The sequence below is a fragment of the Peromyscus leucopus genome, chromosome 5 (assembly GCF_004664715.2).
Source record: "Peromyscus leucopus breed LL Stock chromosome 5, UCI_PerLeu_2.1, whole genome shotgun sequence".
Classification (NCBI taxonomy): domain Eukaryota; kingdom Metazoa; phylum Chordata; class Mammalia; order Rodentia; family Cricetidae; genus Peromyscus; species Peromyscus leucopus.
In genome coordinates this window covers 138,625,459-138,646,336 of record NC_051067.1, presented here as the reverse complement: position 1 = coordinate 138,646,336, position 20,878 = coordinate 138,625,459, and the positions used below count along the sequence as shown (strand labels likewise).

General features: G+C 46.9%; 4 non-coding genes across 4 annotated transcripts; 1 reads left to right on the top strand and 3 right to left on the bottom strand.

Annotated features, from left to right (window-relative positions):
* Positions 1–6,606: 6,606 nt before the first annotated feature.
* On the bottom strand, positions 6,607–6,679 carry Trnaa-agc. The gene has a single exon. It is a non-coding gene; the product is annotated as a tRNA-Ala (tRNA).
* A 112-nt stretch (positions 6,680–6,791) lies between these two features.
* Trnay-gua lies at positions 6,792–6,880 on the bottom strand. Its single transcript is given in 2 exon segments — positions 6,792–6,827; positions 6,844–6,880. It is a non-coding gene; the product is annotated as a tRNA-Tyr (tRNA).
* A 342-nt stretch (positions 6,881–7,222) lies between these two features.
* Positions 7,223–7,315, bottom strand: Trnay-gua. Its single transcript has 2 exons — positions 7,279–7,315; positions 7,223–7,258 (listed from the first exon to the last, which is right to left on the bottom strand). It is a non-coding gene; the product is annotated as a tRNA-Tyr (tRNA).
* A 294-nt stretch (positions 7,316–7,609) lies between these two features.
* On the top strand, positions 7,610–7,682 carry Trnar-acg. Its single transcript has one exon. It is a non-coding gene; the product is annotated as a tRNA-Arg (tRNA).
* The last annotated feature ends 13,196 nt before the right edge of the window (positions 7,683–20,878 follow it).

Below are 20,878 nucleotides of genomic sequence, written 5' to 3'. Positions count from 1 at the left end.
ATGAGCTCACATGTGTGTTGGTGGGTCAAACCTCCCTGCTGTGATGGGGACAGGTGGTAGTGCAATTGATCTGGCTAAAGGCAAGATTGGAAACTGTTGCCAATAGTCCAGGTGAGAGGTCAGGGAGCCCTGGCACGGACCGTAGCACTGGGAAAGGCGGTAGGAAATGGACTCTGGGGTTATGAACGTAGATTCCACGGGGATGGCTCCGATGTCTGGCATGAGCACCAGTGATGCTGCCCGGGATGCTACTGTGCGGCAGCAGGCAGACTCTCTCTGGGTTCTTGGTCTGCCTCATCTTGTACTCTTGGGAGATTACCCTTACCCGGCTGGATTTAGGGTCTGTCATCTACCACTGACTAGGGTTCATAAATAACTTAGCAGTGTTTGTAAGGGGAAAGTACCTCAGAAACAGTATTACTTTTGATGTTTGAAAACCCTGCTTCCATTTTTTGGTGTAAGCTGATTCCCAGCCTTCTCCCTTTCTACCCTCTGCTTCGTGGGGCTCTCCACCTTTCACTTTTTTTCTAGAACTTTCCCTCCTGTAGACCACATGGAAACCAGCTAGAATTACATAGGAATTCAACCAAGGGTTGACTGATCTTCACTTTGCCCTCATCCTCTTTTTTTCTGTCTCTTTGTCCTGCCTTCTTTCAAAGATCAGCAATCTATGCGGCTGATCTGTGTGTCGGGGGTGGAACACAGGGGTGTGGTCTAGAGAGAAGCTGAAGCATTTAGCCTACTCCTAAATTCTTCAAAGTCCGGGAGACTGGGAGTATTCTGTAATTACAGCTTTCGTAAATAGTGGCCTGGAGGACTTCTGGACTGTGTGTATGGTGGTCACAACCTCCTCCTCTCTGCCTTCCATCTCACCACACACATTAGACAGAGCATGAAATCCCTAGGAACAGTTACACAGGAAAACGTGGTGGTAGAAGCTATCACTGTTCTTCGTTCCTGAGTCCATCAAGCTAGTGGAGTCCTATGTTTAGGAACCCAGAGAAACTGAAACCCCTTTCCTGAAGTGAGCTGGGAGAATGAGTTCTCAAAACCCTGGGTGAGCACCTCAAAGTGTATTTGGCATTAGGAGAAGACTACAGAAAGGTTTATGATATTCTCCAGGGCAAATGGAAGCAGGCTTCAAGAAGCAGGGCAAGGCAATTCTGACACCAATTATAGCCACCTGAAGCTGAGACACGCTTTACAAATTAAAGGCACAGGGCTCCACATAACTAACTGTCCTTACTTGGGACTCTACCAGAAAAATGGGTTTTGAGATCCTCTGAACATCTGATCTACTGGCTGTTTACTCAGGGATTCTTACTATATCTTCAGTTTGACAAATTGCTAGTGATGCATAATTCAGAAAAGCATTGCAGTTAAGTTCTGGCTTCATGCAGTTTGAATATAAAATCCCCCCTCCTGCCCCCAGGCACATTTGAGCACTCGGCTCCTGGCTGGTGGTGCGTCTTTGGAAAGTTGTGAAATCTTGAAGTCTAGGAGATGGAGACTCACTGGAGGAAGTAGGGGAATCACAGGTGGCAGGCCCAGCTCCAGGCCTGCTTACTTCCTGTTTGCTCTCTGTTTCCTCTTTTGCCAAGATGTGAAGAGACAAGGAGTCCCAGCTGCACACTCGTGCCATCCAGAAGCTGTTGTTGTGTCTACCCTCCATGTCAAATGGGATCTTTAAAACAGTGAGCCTTTGTCGGGAATTCAGTCACAGTAAAAGTAACTGATATAAGATATATATATTATGTGATTCACCACCCTCCTGGCATATAGATGCAAGACCATACACGCAGAGAAACCTTATCTAGGGATGCTCATCCATGCTTCTGAGTACAGATCTATTACATAGGCGTGCTGGAATTGATTGTTGGTCACGTGACTGAATATCTGTAGCTCTCCATGCTACAGAAGCCTGACTGATATTACACACTTCAGAACTCCAACATTCTAATCACAGGGCTGCTCTCTCCATCCCTTCCTGAGTCATCTGATTAGCATAAATTATCAAAGACATGCTCATTGCTCAAGAAATTCTGAGAATGTAGAGAAGTTGGGACCAGCGCTAAATTCCTCATCATTCACTAAAGCCTCCATATGATCTTCAGGACTGGGGAAGGGAGGCTTTAAAATTCCTCTTACTTCTGTTTCAGCACAAGTAACCGCACTCTGAGTCCCAGTCACTCTGTATAGTAGCACCCCACAATAGCTGTTCTTGTCACTGTGTGGCCAGCTGTGGCTGAAAGAGGCTGTCCTGTGCTACGCTATGCAGTCGAGCATTGTGTATTACGGATCCCGGGACCTCTCACCTGCTCCACTGTGCTGCTCTCAGGCCCTGGAATGGCACTCAGCATCAGGATTTTCTATGATGTTGAAGATGCTGTCTCTATCTTTCTACTGAGCACCGAGGATGTGCCTAGCACTAGTCTGGAATTTAATGTTTTGCCTATATATTAAATAAACTCAAAGTTGTGTGACATGAAGCCATTTTATCCACCAATATATTTCATGCCTGGATGTTTTAGGGTATATTTCACGTGGTGAATTCCGTGTCAGGTGGTCATGTGGGAGCGTTGTGAGTTGTGTCGTTAATAAAGATGGAATTGAACTTGTAACAGAGAGGGTTGGAAACAGCTCTCCTGCTCAGCATCTCCTCCCAGTAACACAGCAAATGTTGAAGCATCAGGAGGCACAAGTTGGGTGACCTGATGTTTGTCTCCTTAGTGGCAGTGAGTGACAAGATCGTAAGAGGAATCTAGAACCCTGTGTGAGGCCCCAGGCCGAAGCGCTGGCATGATCAAAGTATTCACAATGGTCTTATCTTCTGGCCTTGGTGTAGGGGAGCCGCCTTATTCTTTAAATTAGTGCACAAACTACCAGGCTTGCCCAGGACCTCTTCATACATGCTTTGTTTTGGTTGGTCCTCCCAACTCCTTTATCTCCCCATGCCCTCTCCTCCCCAGGCATTCCTCTCTCCACTTTCATGTCAATGTGTTTTATTACCTCCTTCCCATCCATCCCCAGGTCTCTGTTTTCTCCTCTTGTGGGCTCTTTCCTACTTTCGTGACTTTTACCCGCTCTCATTCCCACATAAACACACATGCATAACAGTTAGAAGCTAAGGCCCACACAGGCCTCTATTTAATCAATGTCCCCTAAATTATTTTAAGCCCAGGCCCAAACAAAGCATCGAATAATTAATCTTGTGTCAAGTAAGTGCTCTTGGTGTGTGTGTGTGTAAGTGTGTGTATGCACAAATGTGCTAGCTCTGCATGTATGTGTGTATGAGGGCCAGACATTGACATTAGCTGTCTTATTCTATCATGTTCCTCATAATTTTAAGACAGGACAATTGGCTAGGCTGGCTGGCCAGTGACCCCCCAGGATTCTCCCATTTTCGTCTTCCAGCACTAGGGTTACAAGTGTTTTTATGTGGGTGCTTGAGCCAACTCCTGGGCTACAAACTAAATGCTCTTTAATTAAGAGAGCAAAAATGTTAGCTTTCTGCAATACACATCCATCCACTCTATCTATCCATCTACCCCCTCCTCCTTCCCATGACGATTGTAAGGAAAGTACATATTCCATAAAGAGGGCTATATGTTCTTTGAAATTTAGATGAACTGGTTTTGTCCCAAGTACCAGGCTGTGCTGTGGTCTGTACAACTTGGTTCTGGAAACATGACTCAGGGGACACAGGGTTGAAGAAACAACAGACAGAACATAAAGCTGTGGGGGGGGCACCTACTATACCATCAAAAGTTTATTGTGAACACCCTAAAGGGGAGGGGCTGACTACCTTCAGTGGGAGGTCCCTGGAGGGGAGCAGTCTCAGGATTGCTGCAAACATCCAGGAGGAAGAAGCTTGTGGTTGGTGGTTTCTGCACACACTGGTTTTTAGCTAAAGGCCAGTCCTTCCTCACTAGCCCTTGGACCAGAGGAAGGCTCTGCCACCCCTCTGAGCCTCACCTGGGGAAGGCTTCATCACTCCCATGGGTCTGAGGCCCTGGGGTCCTTGACATGGACTCCATGTTAACAATATATAGTCAGTTGGGACTTCATCTGCTCCCTACAAGCCTCCATAGATCAGTTCTCCCAGATATAATGGCTTTCCTTTGGTTTCCTACAGCTGAAGATACCGTTTTAAAAAGCACTTCCTAAAAAGCCAGGTCTGATTTGTGAAGGCCTGTTTTCCTTGAGCATGGAGCCCAAGGCCATATTCTACACATCCTATTGAAGGCCAGGACCCCACAACCACCACCACCACCACCACCACCACCACCACCACCACCACCACCACCACCACCACCCCGCCGTCCCCAGCAACAACAGAAGCAGCACCCCTAATCATTATTTGTCTGAAGAATTTGCCATCACATAACAACCTTAAAAGTTACTGGAAAATAAAATACAGCCCCTCGCTCTGTTTCCTGCCATCGATTCCTGCCCCAGCCTGCTCCAGGGCCTGACTCTGGGCATCTAGGGCACACTTGCTGGGCTGCTTTACCTGCAGGCCTTTCGCAGGTTTTCTTGCTACCTGGCAATACGAAGTTTGAACACACGGTTTTACATTTGTAATGAGAAATACCGTTTCACAGAGGTGAAAATCACTGGGAAGTGACTCACTTGAACAGTGCTGGTATGCCGTGGCATTTCTTTCGTTAGGTTGATTGTAGACCTCTCGTTGGAAGCTGTCTTTCATCTTGAGAGCTGGTCCAGCTTCACAACTGTTCTTTATAAATTTCACGTCATCCTAAGGATCTCTGAGGAAAGGTGTAAAAACTACACATTGTGCTTTCTTCTGAACATCACTTGGCACAGTTTCTGTGCTAGAAATAAATCTACTGAAGCCTTCACCTGGGCTCCAGGACCTCCTTAGGACCACCATAACCACCCACGCCTGCCTCTGTGTTCTTACAAGTTCTTAGTAGCAGTGCCAGTAGTTACACAGATGGCATGCTACGGCCATACCGTGATGCGTTTGGCCATCATTCTGTGTGTTCAGTCTTGTTCTACCTCTCTTGCTCGGGAGAGCCAAACACCCCCATGCTGCACTGTATTCATGCAGCACACATACAAACCTGTAAATCCTCTGGGCCTTGCTGTGGGTGGGGGATGTTTACCAGGTCTCTAGGGGTGGAAATCGGTCTCAGTTTCTGCAGCATGCCAGCAAAATGCCAGGCCCTGTTCATGCCTCTCATTCCCCCTCCGCTCTTCCTCAGTCTTCTCTTTTTCTCCCCTCCCCTAATCTCCGCTTTCCTGCTAATAACAGCAGTGTGTTTACCGTGCACCAGGCTCTGTATAAGAGATTCCAAGTTCTATCTTAATTGAAAGGAAGTGCTGTTATAACCATCATGTTTTACAAAAGATGAAACGGAAATAACCAAGATGCTGAGCAACCTGTCCAAGGTCCTACAGAGCAGGACAGGCCATCGGCTCTCACTGTCCACATGACTAACCGCTATGGGACGCTGCCTCCCGATTTACATCTGTGAACTCTGTGATTTCCCATCTGGGCCGCTGACCTCAGGATGTGACTGGATTCTGACCCACATGCTGTCCTTCCCAGTCCCTGACTTGTTCACTTCTTTCTCTTCATCACATACAGTCAGAAGGGTAATTGTTACCGTTCACAAATAATAATTAATTGGCAGAGCATTGCGGTGAACACCAGTAATCCCGGTACTGGGGAAGCCGAGGCAGACGACCAGAGATACAGGCCTGCTGGATGTGGTGCTACAGGCCTTTAATCACAGCACTCGGAGGCAGAGGCCATTCAAGGCCAGCCTGGGCTACTAAAGCTTTGTCTCAAGACACTACAAATAAAAAACGCATAATTTATATGTAGGGAGATATATTTAAGTGAGTCAAAGATTCAATTAAAATTTTTATTGAAAATAACAAAGTGAGATCGAAAATGGCAAGCTAGAAAGTGGAAGGCAGCAGATCACAGCAGGCTGAATGCTCTGGAAACAGAAGCACACAAGTGGCCCAGGACTCTACCGTGTACAAATGAATCATGATTTATTGTGAGCCTCAAAAGGGTAGTAATTCTGCCATTGGCTGAAAGAGCAGTGCTCCGTGCTGTAAGAACTACATTAGTAACTCTGTTGAGAGTCTATTCTAGAAAATAGGACAGGGATAACCGATCACCAAATTGGCTTTTGGGTGTTATGTCACTATCCAAATGTTGGTTTCAGAGTATGGTGCGTGCGTGTGCGTGTGCTTGTGTGTGTGTGTGTGTGTGTCTTTTGACAAGGGGAGCCTGAATCGAACTTTTAAATATTTATATATGTATTTTAATTTTCACCTTTCCCTCTTCGAGGCTAGCGGCCCCTGCGCCCCTGGGCACCAGCCTTGGCCTCCTTGGCGCCGCACAGCCGCGGTTTACACGGATCCGGGTCCAGGTCCTGCTGCATCCTCATAGCGAGGCCAGCAAACGAGGGGCAGCTTAGCCTTAGGTTCACGCCGGGGAGACTGGGACTTGAGACAAAGAGTGACGTCGAATGCCCCCTCGCTAAGTTTGGTCGACAGTCTTTGAGGTCGATGCCAAAAGGAAAGGGAGAGCTGCCGAATTGCAGGGGCAAGGAAGAAAAGAGCTGGAGGATGCGGGCATCGATCCCGCTACCTCTCGCATGCTAAGCGAGCGCTCTACCATTTGAGCTAATCCCCCACCGCTGCTCACGACGCTTTATCTGTTCCTCTAGAGGCGGTCGGGAGCACTGCTGGACAGAAATTAAAGCTTGAACATGCCTCACTGCTGAAAAACCAAAAAGTGAGCTCCTTCCTTCGAGCCGGAATCGAACCAGCGACCTAAGGATGACCGCGAACGTACGCCTACAGTCCTCCGCTCTACCAGCTGAGCTATCGAAGGGAGCGGAGAGCCGCCCGGCGGATTGGCTCCATAACGCCGCGTCACGGCCCCGCGCGGCGCTCGCGGCGGATACGGGGGGCTGATCGAGAGTCGTCCGGGGGCCTGGAGCTGGGAGCTCGCAGACCTGTGCGGCCACGGAAGCGACCCTGGGCGGCGGGCGGCGGGGCGGCGGGCGGCCGCACTCTGGAATCTGTGTGAGCACGCTCGCAAAAGTAGCGCAAGCGCGGACGGGGTCGGGCCCCGATCTGGGGCGAAAGTCCTAGAGCTAACAAGAGGGATGGGGAAGTTAATGGTTGACAAGGACCAGGAAATCATAGGAACCCTGGGGAAAACGTTACGGCCTCCTTCGAGCCGGAATCGAACCAGCGACCTAAGGATGTCTCCTGCCGGGGAGTGAACTACAGTCCTCCGCTCTACCAGCTGAGCTATCGAAGGGACACAAGAGCACTTCTCGCCCCTTGACCCTAAACAGGTCTGTGGGGAGTTCGGCAAGAACAAACGGAACTGAGCATGCGCACTTCCCAGGCCGCGCAACTTTCCCGGCCGCACGTCGCTTTACGCACGCGCACAGCCTCAGCTCCGCCTCACTGGCCCCCCAGAGCTGCCAATCTTCAGGAGGCCTGGGCTCGGGTTCTCGTCGGTCACGTGGCCTGCCTGTGGCACCCAGGTGACTGGTGAGGGCTCTCTCATGCTGTCATCCCGAAAGCCCCCACGGCCCCTCTCATCGACGGGCCAGTGGCGCAATGGATAACGCGTCTGACTACGGATCAGAAGATTGTAGGTTCGACTCCTGCCTGGCTCGAGGTTTTTGTCACCTCGCCTTTTAGACCCAAACTCGTCTGAATGAAACCCAGGACCCGGGATCACGCGAGCCCCAAAGAGCAACAGTGGAGCTTGCATTTCTGCAGAGCCGTGTGCACAAAGCCCCGGCCCCTGCCTTGATGTGGAGACGGAACCCCTCCATCACTCCCCCTCCAAACACACAATGCAGGGACACTCACCAAGAATACTAAAATTGTCTTTTTTAAAAAAAGTGAAGTTCTTAATTAAGTTTCCATAAAAATATTTCCCCCCCAGTGGGCCATTCGTGGAAAGTCTAGTGAGTTAGTAAGACGTTAAGTGCTTGTCGCCGTTTTCTATGATACTGTGTCCACTTCAGTTGTTAGAGATTAAAAACAACAAATCCACCCAGACCTGGGTCTTTGCACCAAGCAGGCGTGAGTGTGAGCAAATGAGCTGCGTGGATGCTGCCGCCGTTGACAGCGGCGCTCTACAGTGGCGTTAGAAGGTTCGAGGTTGGAACAAACCCGGGGCCAATGGCTAACGGGGTGCCCTTGGCCATCAGAGCGGCCTGGGAGGCCCTGGTCCTGCCCCCCAGTCCCGGCTCCTCGCACTGCTCCCCGATCGATCGATCGGCCCGGGACCGGCTGAGACCGGCGGGCCCCAGGCTTCTCTTTTCCCCTCCGCCTCTCCCCTCCCGCTCTCCCCACAGGCCGGGTTCGGTTTGCAGGCCACGTCCGCTCAGCTTCAGGATGTCTCTGGCTGTGCTCTCCTTTAGATTACAATAAAGCCCCCGCTTCCCCCTTTTATTTCCTGACTATTTTAATTGTTTTATTGGCAGTGCTGCGGCCTGCTTAAAGGCGGTTAAAAGAACCTAGAATTTCAGAGGGTGGGGAAGCATAGACTCATTTGAAAACGTTGGGAGGTTTTTTTTTTTTTTGTTTTGTTTTTGGTTTTTCGAGACAGGGTTTCTCTGTGTAGCTTTGCTCCTTTCCTGGAACTCACTTGGTAGCCCAGGCTGGCCTCGAACTCACAGAGATCCGCCTGGCTCTGCCTCCCGAGTGCTGGGATTAAAGGCCTGCGCCACCACCGCCCGGCTGAGTTTTTCTTTTTATGTCCCCTTGGTATTTGTCAGTTTTTACGTGCAAGGGGCTGGTGTCTTTAAAGTTGTGTAGTGTTTCATGTTTTCTTAGAGGTTTTTTTTTTTTTGGCGGGGGGAGTGGAATGTTGCCATCCTTCAGCTAAATTCATAGACAAACCAAATCATTTAAGAGCAAAGAGCCTCTGATTTTTTTAAAGATTTATTATTTATTTATTTATTATGTATACAGAGTTCTGCCCACATGAATGCTTGCACACCAGAAGAGGGAACCAGATCTCATTACAGATGGCTGTGAGCCACCATGTGGTTGCTGGGAGTTGAACCTCAGGGCCTCTGGAAGAGCAGCCGGTGTTTTTAAACTCTGAGCCACCTCTTTTTCTTATTTTGAAAGGGTGGCAAACAAGGTAGTTATCTGCGAGTCATTGTCACGGTCATTATTGCACTGTGATCAAAACCATCACACTTAAACAGCTTATCCGGAACAGGAGGGGGCCAGGAAGCCTGTGATTTCTGGCGCTTGTGACAAAATTTCACGTGAGCTACAAGAGGCGATAATAAAGGGCGTCCCTAGGAAACCAAGGATGAAATGTCAGTGTCTTGAAGGCCTACCCCTCCTCCTAAGGTCCCAGCAGCAAACCTGACTGGAGGAAATGATAGGTGTATTAGGCTTCCTCACGGAGCATAGGTGAAGGGTACTTACAAGGGTGTGGGACCTCCTTTTCCAAAAGATCACGCCCCATAGCACTGTAACCAGGCCTGAGGACCTGATGTTTTCTTTCTAAGGACTCTTGTAGCAAAGCCTCTTGTGCTTCGGGGTGTCAGACTGTACCTCTGCAGAACGCTTTAAATGGCAAAATGAACAAAGAGCACAAAGGTGCAAAATCCAGAGCGCTCAAGAGAATGCAAGGATAGCTGTTTCCAGTTACGCTGCAGGAAAAAGGCCGTGAGCCTTGCTCAACATGGCCAGGACAGTGCTCTGACGTGCCATACTGCTTACCACTCTCCTAATGAACGGGAAAGGGCTGTACTAGTTTCAGGTTTACAAATAAACTTTAGTAAGTAAGTGAAAGAACTCAGAAGATGCTAACCCCAAACTGCTACCATGACACATTGCTTGAGCTATGGCACCTGAGAAAGTTGGGACAGGAAGGAAGTTCCGCCTAAAAACATGCATAAAATTTCCTAAGAGAAAGAGATGCTCAGTGTACCAGAGTGAGCATTCTTAACACCGGGCACTTGGAGTGGATATCAGAATGAACCTACAAAGATAACTCTTACTTTTCATTAAATTTTTTTCAGGTGACTGGCACACAATTCACTGACCCTAGCCCAAGCCTCTTTAATTTGTCACATGTCCACAATTTAAAGCATCACTGAAGCTTTTGCACCTAATGGCTTTTTTGGGTCTTTGTTTTCTCTCTGAAGACACACGTGCATAGAACTGGATAAAACTTCCTTTCATTTCTCCTGTCCTGCTGCAGACTGACTTCAAGGTCTAGCCAAAGAACCTGAGCATGTGGACGCTTTTCCGGTGATACAATCAGCATAGAAGTGTGTTGCCTCCACAAAGGTGAGATGTGAATAGTGAGGATTAGCTGTATTGTTATGATAACTAAACTCTGAATTACATGTAAAAATCACGACACCAACAGGATTCCAATGAGAACAGCTCCCAGCCCTCACACCCTTCAAGAAGATTAACTTGTCCTTGGGTTTCCGGCAGATGGCTAGACTGACCTCCATCCAGCTCCCAGGGCACCACATGCTCACTTGGAGTCAGTCTTTCAGACTCAGGGCAAGTGAGGCCCTTGTCCTTGTTTTGTTCCCCAGGTCTGATTGGGGCTTGTGAGGAGGCTCCTGCAGGAAACCTTTCTTCAGGGACGCTTTCTCCACGTTCTTATTTAACAGCTGCTGGGCACTATTCCAGAACGATGGAAAGGAAGACCCAAGTCCCCGACCTGATGGAGCACACGGTTTGGAGAGGCAGACAGACGATAACACATGCTGTACACTCCACGGAGCTGAGGGCCAAAGAGAGAGGTGAGGCACGGGAGATCTGAGTGTGGAGTGGAACGTCTCACAAGGCCATAAACACAGATGACCGGCGGCAAAGCCAGCTGCTGTGACATGCGTACATTAGTGCACACACACTCACATGCATTCCCTCTTCTAAGGGGCGGCAAGCACTAAAGTTAAGAAAAACTAAGCTTGCCAAGCTCTATTCCCTTTGTATTATGAAAAACTAATAAAAGATTACTAATTTGTCAGTTTGACAGGAGGATGATATATTTTTACTAATGGAAAGTTCACAATTTGTACCTTATTATGTACAATGGAGAAATTGGGTATAATTTCAGTTTTATTATGAATAGATAACATTTAAAGTTATGAAAAGATTTTGCAACTCATTATATGAGTGCTTTTGAAATGCCTTACTTTTAGATGTCACAGCAATGTTCTCATCCCAACTGCATGGACTCAGAATAATGGAACAGAATACATGGTTAGATTTATAGACCTATGGTAGCCACTTCAAGTTGGGGAGGGATAAATCAGGATGTATCGAATGCAATACCAGTCTCACATTAAGAAGTTGTGTCTGACTTTATAGAATTCACCATCAGGGAATATCGTACTTTAGCAGGTAGACTTTAAAGGCTGATTACCTTAGTCTAACTGCTGGCTTCCTGGTTTTGTGATTCACGGCTCTCCGATCCCTGATTTTTCATCTGGGGGATGGTAACTGTAGTACTGAACCCAGAGAGTTGCCGTGAGGATTGCATCAGTCAACTTACACAGGCTCTTAGTGTAATCACTGACAAGAGGGGAGTCTGCTTGAAGAGGGTTTTCTTAACACCCTCAAAACATTCTGGGAAATTATGGAAGGAACCTGATAAAATTAGAATTACAATTTTAAAAATAACCATTAGAATTTTTTTGGTGCTGGGGACAGAGCCAGGATATTGTGTATACTAGGCATGCACTGAACCACACCTCTAGAACCAGATTTCTATATAATCAACCACTACAAAAATCTTCTATTTTGAGACAAGGTCCCACTCTGTAGTCTTAGTTGACCTGGAGCTGTACAGACCAGGCTGGCTTCAAACTCACAGACATCTGCCTGCCTCTGCCTCTTGGGTGCTGAGACTAAAGGCGTGCATCACCATGCCAGACCCCAAAATTGCCTTTGAAATAAAAAAACAAATAAAACATTCACTCAGAGGTTGTTAACAGCTGTTGGTTGATCAAACAGAGAACATGACAAAGACCTAGCTCTAAGGGGCCACAAAGAAAGGTGGTACTGCAAGGAGTGGGAGAGGGGGAGGAGAGAGGGGGAGTCTTCAGATTGCCTCTCGATGAAGACACAGAAAGTAAGGGAGACCCCTACGGTTGTCCTCTGGAGCTGCAGAGGGCAGTAGAAGAGAATGGCTAATGCTAAAGATGGTGACAGGAAAATAGGCGACCTGGGGACAAGTGGCCATGAGGGTAGGGGTGGTTTTCAAGGAGGGCCGATATCACTGCAGATGTGAGCATCCTGGAGGAACAGTTTAACACAGCGGGTTATGGTGGTCAGCCAGCCTGTTACCCGTTAGCTGGATGGGGCCAAGCTTCGTCATGACCTTCCTGTGCTTAGTCTGAAGGAAAAAGGGATGGTGGTGACAGTATCTTGTCTCATAGTGTGCTGGGAGCATTGAGTTAAACCCATTCAAAATGTCGGGGTCAGATACCACACACGATACACAGACTTCTTTTTAATATGTGAATTAATTACATTGTGGTGGCTATTCTTGGTGGTCAGCTTGACTGCATGTGGAATTAACTAAAAACCCAGGCAGCCTGGCACACCTGTCATGGATTTTTCTTGGATTATCTGAGGTGGGAAGATCCACCCTTGGCAGCCTAGATAATGGACGTGGAAGAAAGCAGCTTCTGCTTTTTGCCTGCTGCTCTCATTCTCGCTGGCCAGGTCATGTCCCCGCTGCTGAGGCACCCGTCAGTGGTCTTAGAGCCCATTTCCTCAGGATTCTGACACATACTGAGGACCAGCTTAGACACCCAGCCTCACGGACCGAACACCCTTTGGATTCTTGAACTTTCTTTCAGGAGACAGCAATTGTGGGACCAACTGGACCATCTATTCATTCTATGTGTTCTGTTCCTCTAGAGAACCTGAATACATACAGCATCATTTCAAAATACAAAATAAATGCACCCATGACCACACAGCCAACACTTCAATCCCGTTTATTTTTATTTTATTATATTTATTATATGAGAGAGAGGAGAGGAGAGACGGGGTGGGGTGCATGTGCATGCCATGGCACATGTGTAGAGGTCAGAGGACGTGCAGGAGTTGGTTCTCACAACTACACAGGTCAAACTCGGGTTGTAAGGCCTGCCTGGCAAGCATCTTTACCCACTGAATCATCTTGTTGGCCCCTCAAATCCTCTTTTAATGTGAGTTTAAGCTAGTAAATTAATCAGCACATATATATGCTGAATATATATGTATATGTGCTGAATATATGTATATATGCTGAATATATATGTATATATGATGAATATATATGCATATATATGATGAATGTGTGTGTGTGTGTGTGTGTGTGTGTGTATGCTGATTTTCCCCATTGTGTGGTCTCTTTTATATATTGCTTTTAAACTTAGGCTAGCTTCACAGGCTTGCTTCTAAAATAATATTCATTAGTGTATTCATATTCAAGCAGATCACTTTTTAATATAAGAAAATGCTGCAATTTCATCTAAGGAATGAGTATTTGTATCAGGAAAAAACAATTACTCTTTACCAAACTCAAAGTTATAATTAAATAAACACTGAGAAAATGACACTTAGCAACCAGACACATTAGGGGTGAGGATCCGGTATCTGAGTTGACAACTCCACAGAGAACAGCTAGCCCTTGCTAGGCTGGACCACTCTTTCTGGCCTGAGAATGAGCCTGTGCCTGGTGGGTTTTAGGCCCTAGAGCAGCTGATGGCCAGATTTTTGGCTCTTCGGGATCTCTGCTGGCCGGCAGTGGTGAGCAGACTATGTTAACAGCTGCCTCATGACTGCTGATTTCATTCTCAGAGTGTAATTTGGCGTCTTGGGTACAGCCTTGGACCAGCATGACAATTCCAGAAAGTCACATCATGCTTACCCTTTCATTGAACACACCCCTATTTAGGTCTCCTTTTAGAGAAAGGCTTTTCTCAGAAATGGCATGTGCTGGGAGAAACAACCAGTAGGCAGGTATGCGATAGTTTCCTGCTTCACTGTTAGCGCCGTGGAGATGCAGGTATAAACTCTGACTGGAGGTGCAAGGCTAGGAGCCACAGGTATTGGAGTCAGGTGCGACTTGGCAGAGGCTTTGCTTAGAAGAGCCTGTTATTCAGGGCTTGGCCTCAATTCTGGCCATCTCTAGTTGAGAACCACCTGGGAACTGAATGGAGAGGAACGGTGTTTTGGTGCTTGGATCTCTGTGCAGTCTGAAAAGGGTTTTGGACAGGAGGATTTGGTTTTCTCAATGGCTTTTCTCTGCTTGGAGAAGAGTGGTGTTCTTGAAACAGACAGCTCTAAGTACAGATGAGGACTGAGGGAAGACACACTACTCAGATGTTTAGAAAATAGCTCTATAACCATGTGGCCAGGAGTCGAGTGATAGTGGATATTTCTTCTATCCTACTTCATTTCAGAATATATCACAAAACATTAATATTGAAAACAATTAGCACACTAAGCTTCCTTAGGAGCAAAGATTGCAGCAGTCTTCTTATTTCTGGTAGACAGAGAATTCTCCATTCTGCAGCATAGGTTCAATCCTCATTTCACAAATATTCCCCGACTAGCTACTACGTGTCAAGCATAAAAAAACAGACACAATTCCTTATCTTCAAAGTGTGGAGATAGTACATTAGTGGAATGTTCTACGGAGAAAAAAAATGGTGTGGGGGCCATACTGACATCTGAGGAGGGCTCACAGAGAAGAGATTAAGAAAAGGTTTTGAGAACAGTGGTTCTCAAACTGTGGGTTTGGACTCTCTTGGTGGGGGGAGCTGAATGACCCTTTCATAGGGATTGATTCATAACAGTAGCAAAATTACAGTTAGAAAGTAGCAATGTAAATAATTTTGTGGTTGGGGGTCACCACAACATGAGGAACTGTATTAAAGGGTCGCAGCATTAGGAAGACTGAGGATCACTGCTCTAGAAGATTCATCTACATCTTCCAAATCCAGCTGCGCTATGGTCTCAGTCTAACTCCAGCTCAGAGCTGTAGCCTAAGAGAGTAGCATGGCATTTCACTCAGGGAAGCTCCAAGCTCTCCCTGCTAGGGTGTGCGGTCTGCAGAGGTTCATGTCTTGGTCCTCTGATGACTTAACAGTCCTTGTCCTGCTCTAGCCTGGCTGTTTCTGAGTGATGGATTTTAGTGGCACTCTTACCCTGAGAGGTAAAGTCACAAAACATGACAGAACCCACTAACAAGAGTTTTATTGAGAAAAGGAAAAGGGATAAATGTGTTCAGGCCTGCTGAAAGGACACGTGAGGGAGAAGAGGGCAGGGAACATGAGGCCGGCCTTTTAAGGACCACCCCACACATGCGCACACAGGCCCATGTGGCTACTCCACACATGTGCATAGATCATGTGGTTACACCGTGTGATTTACATGACCATGCAGCGTTACGTAGGACATATGACCCGGAAGTGACTAAATGTCCCACTTGGGCATACATGATCTCAGGGCCGTGGCTAGGATTCCTATCACTGAGGACTAGGTGTCTAATCCTGTATGACTCTATGAGGGGCCACTTCTTTCGGCAGGACTGTGAAGCTGTGACTTACTCTTGTCACTCAGGCATCCGAATGATGGCCTGTTCCCTGTAGAGTCACAAGTCTGGACTACTGGGAATGCCCTCCAAACACCTCAAATCCACATTGAATTGTAAGGACCTTAACAATCCAGCCCTTCTCAAGCCTCAGCAGCCACTTTCTAAACAGATGCCTGGGTGGTGCATCGTGTTAGTGGAGTTGGCCAGGCGTGGGCCAGACAACACAGGAGATGTGTGGTTGGGTTGGTAGAGTGCTTACCAAGTACACATGAAAGCCTGGGGCCAACAATGCCTAGAGCTGTGGTGTGCGTGCATACCTGTAGTCCAAGCCCATGGGAACTGGAGGCAGGGGGATGAGAAGGTCAGGCTAAGGAGTTCAAGGTCATTCTTGACTAAATATTCCCTTGTGGTTTGGGTTGATTCACAGCACTTTGGTGTATCTGGGTGAAAGAAAGTGTGTAGGTACAGAGTGGACAATGGGGGTCATATGGAAAAAAAGAGGCAAGTGGGAGGCAGGAGGCCAGGCCAGGAGCTGAAATGAGGAATGGAAAAGGGCAAAGGAAAAGATGAGGTTAGAGACCAGGAATTACAGGAGGGAAATGGAGAAGGAAGGATAATGAATAAACACACTACAACAGCTATGTTCCAGTTATTCTATGTTCAGGACAGCAGAAGTATGACCCAGGCCACAGTCAGTCTATTAGAGCAAGGTGGATCTCCAGACATTGTCTTTGTGTGTGTGTGGGGGGGGGGGGGGCTGCAGTCTCTCTTGGCTCCTGGTTCAGATGCATATGTAAAGAACTGGCTTGGCTGGTTCCTTGCTGTGACTGTTGGAAAGTTCAGCCCTCAGGTAGGCTAGGGAAAATAAGCCCAGCTTCTGGCTGCAGTTGCCCAGCTCAGCTTGATGAAACTCAAGTTATAACCCTACTCCCATGCCTGGTACCCCAGTTACCCCTTAGTATAGGCCATATATTGTCTTCAAGCACTTTATCCCTTCAGAAGCCTGTAAATGCAAGTGATAGCCTTTGTCACATGGACGCTGTGACCAACCTTTAAAAGACCCTTTGCTGAAAACCTGTCTCAGCTCCCTCGCAATGGTAAAATGCAAAATGGATTTTTGTTGTGGTGGTGGCGGCCTACACAATGCCCAGCTTTGATCTAACAGTGTTTCTCTCTGGGGTCTCTGAGAATTTGATTTCGATTCCAAATCATGCCTGGCTCTTACCTTTAGCACCTTTGGACCAAATGCCCGCACAAGCTGGAAATGGAAGTTAAAAATTCCATGTGGAAAAAAGAAAGAGGTCTGAGAGAGAGAGGTGAGCTTTGCGATCATAACTTGCTATCCAGAATAAGCCTGGCCTGCCTTCCTGTAGCCAGAACACAGGAAGGAAATGTCAAGCCCAAATTACCCACAGATTGGGCTATTTAGCCTTTTGTTTCCTCCAAATGCAAAGTAGTATTTATTTGTTGGTCACAGATTTCCAAGCACTTGCTAGTTATTGGGGCTATTAATACTGGGAGTCTTCATGGGTCTTGTTGGGTGAGAGAGTTTATATGCATAAGAAGTCACACTGCATTTGTCTGCTTTGGCACATCATAATTTGTATAAAACCAGTTCACATTTGCTGAATGCTTAACGTTCCAGAAGCTGCTTCAAGGCAGGAGCTGCATCTAGTCCCCAGCAACTTAGAGGTCAGAGGAGACATGAGGTCAAAGAGAGCTTAGTCATTTTATTCTCATTGTTCTTGGTCACAGATAAGGCAGGATAGAAAGTGAATTGTGGTACCATAGGGAGAGAAGGCTGGGGAAGGGAGGAGGCTGTGGCCCTGAGACCCCATCTGCTTTTGATGCTCAGAAAAGCAGGAGACTTCAGGCTTCAGAGGCGACTAATGGGGTGTCAAGTGGTCCACAAAGACGTGTGTTTCCCAAGAGGTATCATATAACAAAGGCAATAAATGAAGTTTGCTCACTTAGGGCCAGGTGATATGCTCCCAAAGACGTCTGAATCAAGGATGTTGAGGACAATGACTAGGTTGTGCTAAATTGGGCTAAAACGATGTGTAATGGTGTATTAGTCAGGGTTCTCCGAAGTAACAGAACTTACAGAATTCATTAGAATAATTTACGGGCCGTGAAAAGTCCAAGAATCCAGTAGTTGCTCAGTCCATAAAGCTGGATGCCTCAGCTGGTCTTCAGTAAGCACTGGAGTCGCAAAGAAGTAGGCTGTAATGCCGGTGAGGGACAAGACTTGCCAGCAAGGTGAGAGCAAGCAGGCAAAGAGCAAAATCTTCCTTCTTCCATGTCCTTCTATAGGCTTCCAACAGAAGGTGTGGCCCAGATTAGAGGTGAGATTCCCCAGCTCAAAAGATCCAGATTAAAGGTGTATCTTCCTACCTCAAAGATCCAGATTAGAAGTGAATCTTCCTACTTTAAATTTAACAAAGATCCCTCACAATTGTGCCCCCTAGTTTTGGTTAATTCCAGATGTAGTCAAGTTGACAACCAAGAATAGCCATCACAAATGGTATGCTCCTAGCTCTCTCTTCTCTTGGACCTAGATGATTTCCATCATAAATGTACTGCACAACTTTATTTACTGATTGTGATAGTTTAAGTGAAAATGGACCCTGTGGGATCATAGGGAATGGCCTTGTTGGAGTAGGTGTGGCCTTGTTGTGACCACTGGGGGTGGGCTTTGAGGTTTCAGATCCTCAAGCCAGGTCCAGTCTCTCCCTCTCCCTCTCCCCTCTCCCCTCTCCCCTCTCCCCTCTCCCCTCCCCCCTCTCTCTCCCTCCCTCCCTGCTGCCTGCTGATCTAGATGTACAACTCTTAACTCCTTTTCCAGCACCATGTTGGCCTGTGCCCACCAGGAAGATAATAGACTAAACTTTTGAAATGTAAGCCAGCCCCAATTAAATGCTTTCTTTTATAAGTTGCCACGGTTGTGGTGTCTCTTCATAGCTATGGAAACCCTAACTAAGACAGAAGTTGTTAACAGGGACTGGGATATTGCTGTGATAGGCCTGACCATGCTTTTGATTGGAGGAGTGTGGATTTGGGGATTTTGGATTAGGAAAGCAACCAAATGCTTTAAGTGCTGTTTAATGGGCCATACTAGTAGGAACATGGAAGACAACGAGGATGAGGATAATTTCAACTGTGGGGGCCTGGCTCAAGAAGTTTCAGAAGAGAATAATTTTAATGTAGCCTAGAGGTCGTTCTTATGATACCTTATAGGAGACTGTGGGAGTCCAGTTCCTACCTTTTCCACCTTTTCTAGGGTTCTTAGGAGGAGGAGAGAGGCCCAAGAAATACTAGGTAGGAAGAGGGACCTAGCCAACAAGAAAGACAGAAACACAGGATAGCTTTGGGAGGGCCTGCATCAATACTCAACAGCCTCAAAGGTTTATTCAAAAGGTTTTTTTTTAATAACAGGCCAAGGGGAGAGGCAAAAGACCTCCCCTTGCTACATCAAAGCACACCATACAGCCAAGTGTAGACCCTTTCAAACACCTGGTAAACATGTTTGTGGTCAAATCATCCCTTTATACAGCCCTACTGGGTAAAGCAAGCTCAGATTCTCTGACCCTGAGTAATTTGGGCCTTCCCAAATTCTCCCAATTAATTATTAATTAATAATTCCATAAATTAATAATATAAATCTCAAATAGGGGTGCAAAGCTTAACTCTATGCAGCTCTGAACCAGGCTCCCACTAAGAGCTTGCAAGTAATTGGAACAACCACAGCAATACTCCTGCTCCATATGGCTGCCATCTCTCCCAGTAAAGGAGTAGAGGATGATAAAGATGAAATGGCCTTTTTGAATGGGTCTAAGATGTCTACAGCAGTCTTAGCTGCACCAACCCCTTTTTTAAATCAATAAACTCCTGATGTAACCACATCAAATAAATCAGTAAACGCCTGATGCAACTGCATCAAACCTGAAGCATCACCATTAATACTACCAGGTTAACATCATTAATTCTAGCATGAATATTACTATACACAATTACAATTCTCACAAATTTATATCCAAAAGCAAACTCTCAATAGAACTATATTTCTCCATGTAGTTTTGGAGCTATCCTGGATCTCGCTTTATAGACCAGGCTGGCCTTGAACTCACAGAGAAATGCCTGGCTCTGCCTCCCAAGTGCTGGGATTAAAGGAGTGAGCCACCACTGCCCAGCTCCCAAAAGTGATCTCTTAACAGAACTATTTACGTTTTCTTCTAACAAGACATAGGGCATATCAACACAAATTAACATTAGTTACTCAAGGAACAAGAAAATATTTTTTTAAAAAATTAAAGAGACTGAGGAATAGTGATTCCCTCTTTTTATAATTTTTTAAACTGCATCTTGGGTAGAGAAAACAAATTTCTCCATTTCTACAGAAAACCAGTTCCATTTATTCCTATATAACAGTTCCATAAACAGTTCCATTTCTACACAAAGTTCATGAGTCACCACAGTTAACAAAACATACATGCATACACAAAACAATTCATAAGTCATCAAGTTGATATTGTATACAGCTGAAATCAAAATTTCATTTCCATTTCCGAGTTCAAAAAGTCAGTTCTAATACTAGTCTCAAAGTTCAACTGACAGCCCAAGATCGGAGTCTGGTTCATCAGCTGCCCTGAAGTCTTTATATAACTTTCCAAGTTGTAATAACTCTTAGGCAAACAATTCCAAACTTGAGGAGTCCCATTACCAAAATTCGTTGCAGCTCCCCTGAAGGCAACAGCTCAACTCAGTTCAAACCCATGTTTAGTAATGAATCTGAGGCAGAGGAGAGGGCTTGCCAGCCACACTCAGGCTGGGGCAGGGTGGGGGATAGGGGGTGAGGGTGGGAGGTGGGGGGGTAGGAAGAGAAGGAGGAGGTGGCTACGTGTGGTCTGGGAGTCCCAGCGTGGTCCCCTGCAGGCCTGGGGGACTTGATGCTGGTCTGCTGAGCCCTCGCCAGGGGCCCTCTGCTGCCAATGCTGCTTACCATGGGCAGGCTGGCAGGCGCCAACCTTATCTTTCTGAGCAGCCTCAGTGAGCACATTCTTGGTGCCTTCCCTCCTGGGTCCCAGCCCTCAGCCCCTCTGATCCCGGAGGTTCCAGGGCCACTGGGCTATGGCTATGGCTCCCAGGATTGCAGATTGCTGACTGGTGGCTTTCCCAGGCCTCCCCAAGGGTAGGTTTTTGCTCAGCCCACCTGGGCTGTCCTCTGCCTCCTCAGGGGCAACCAGCTTACCAAACTTAGGGTCTGGTGAGTGCAAGGCCACC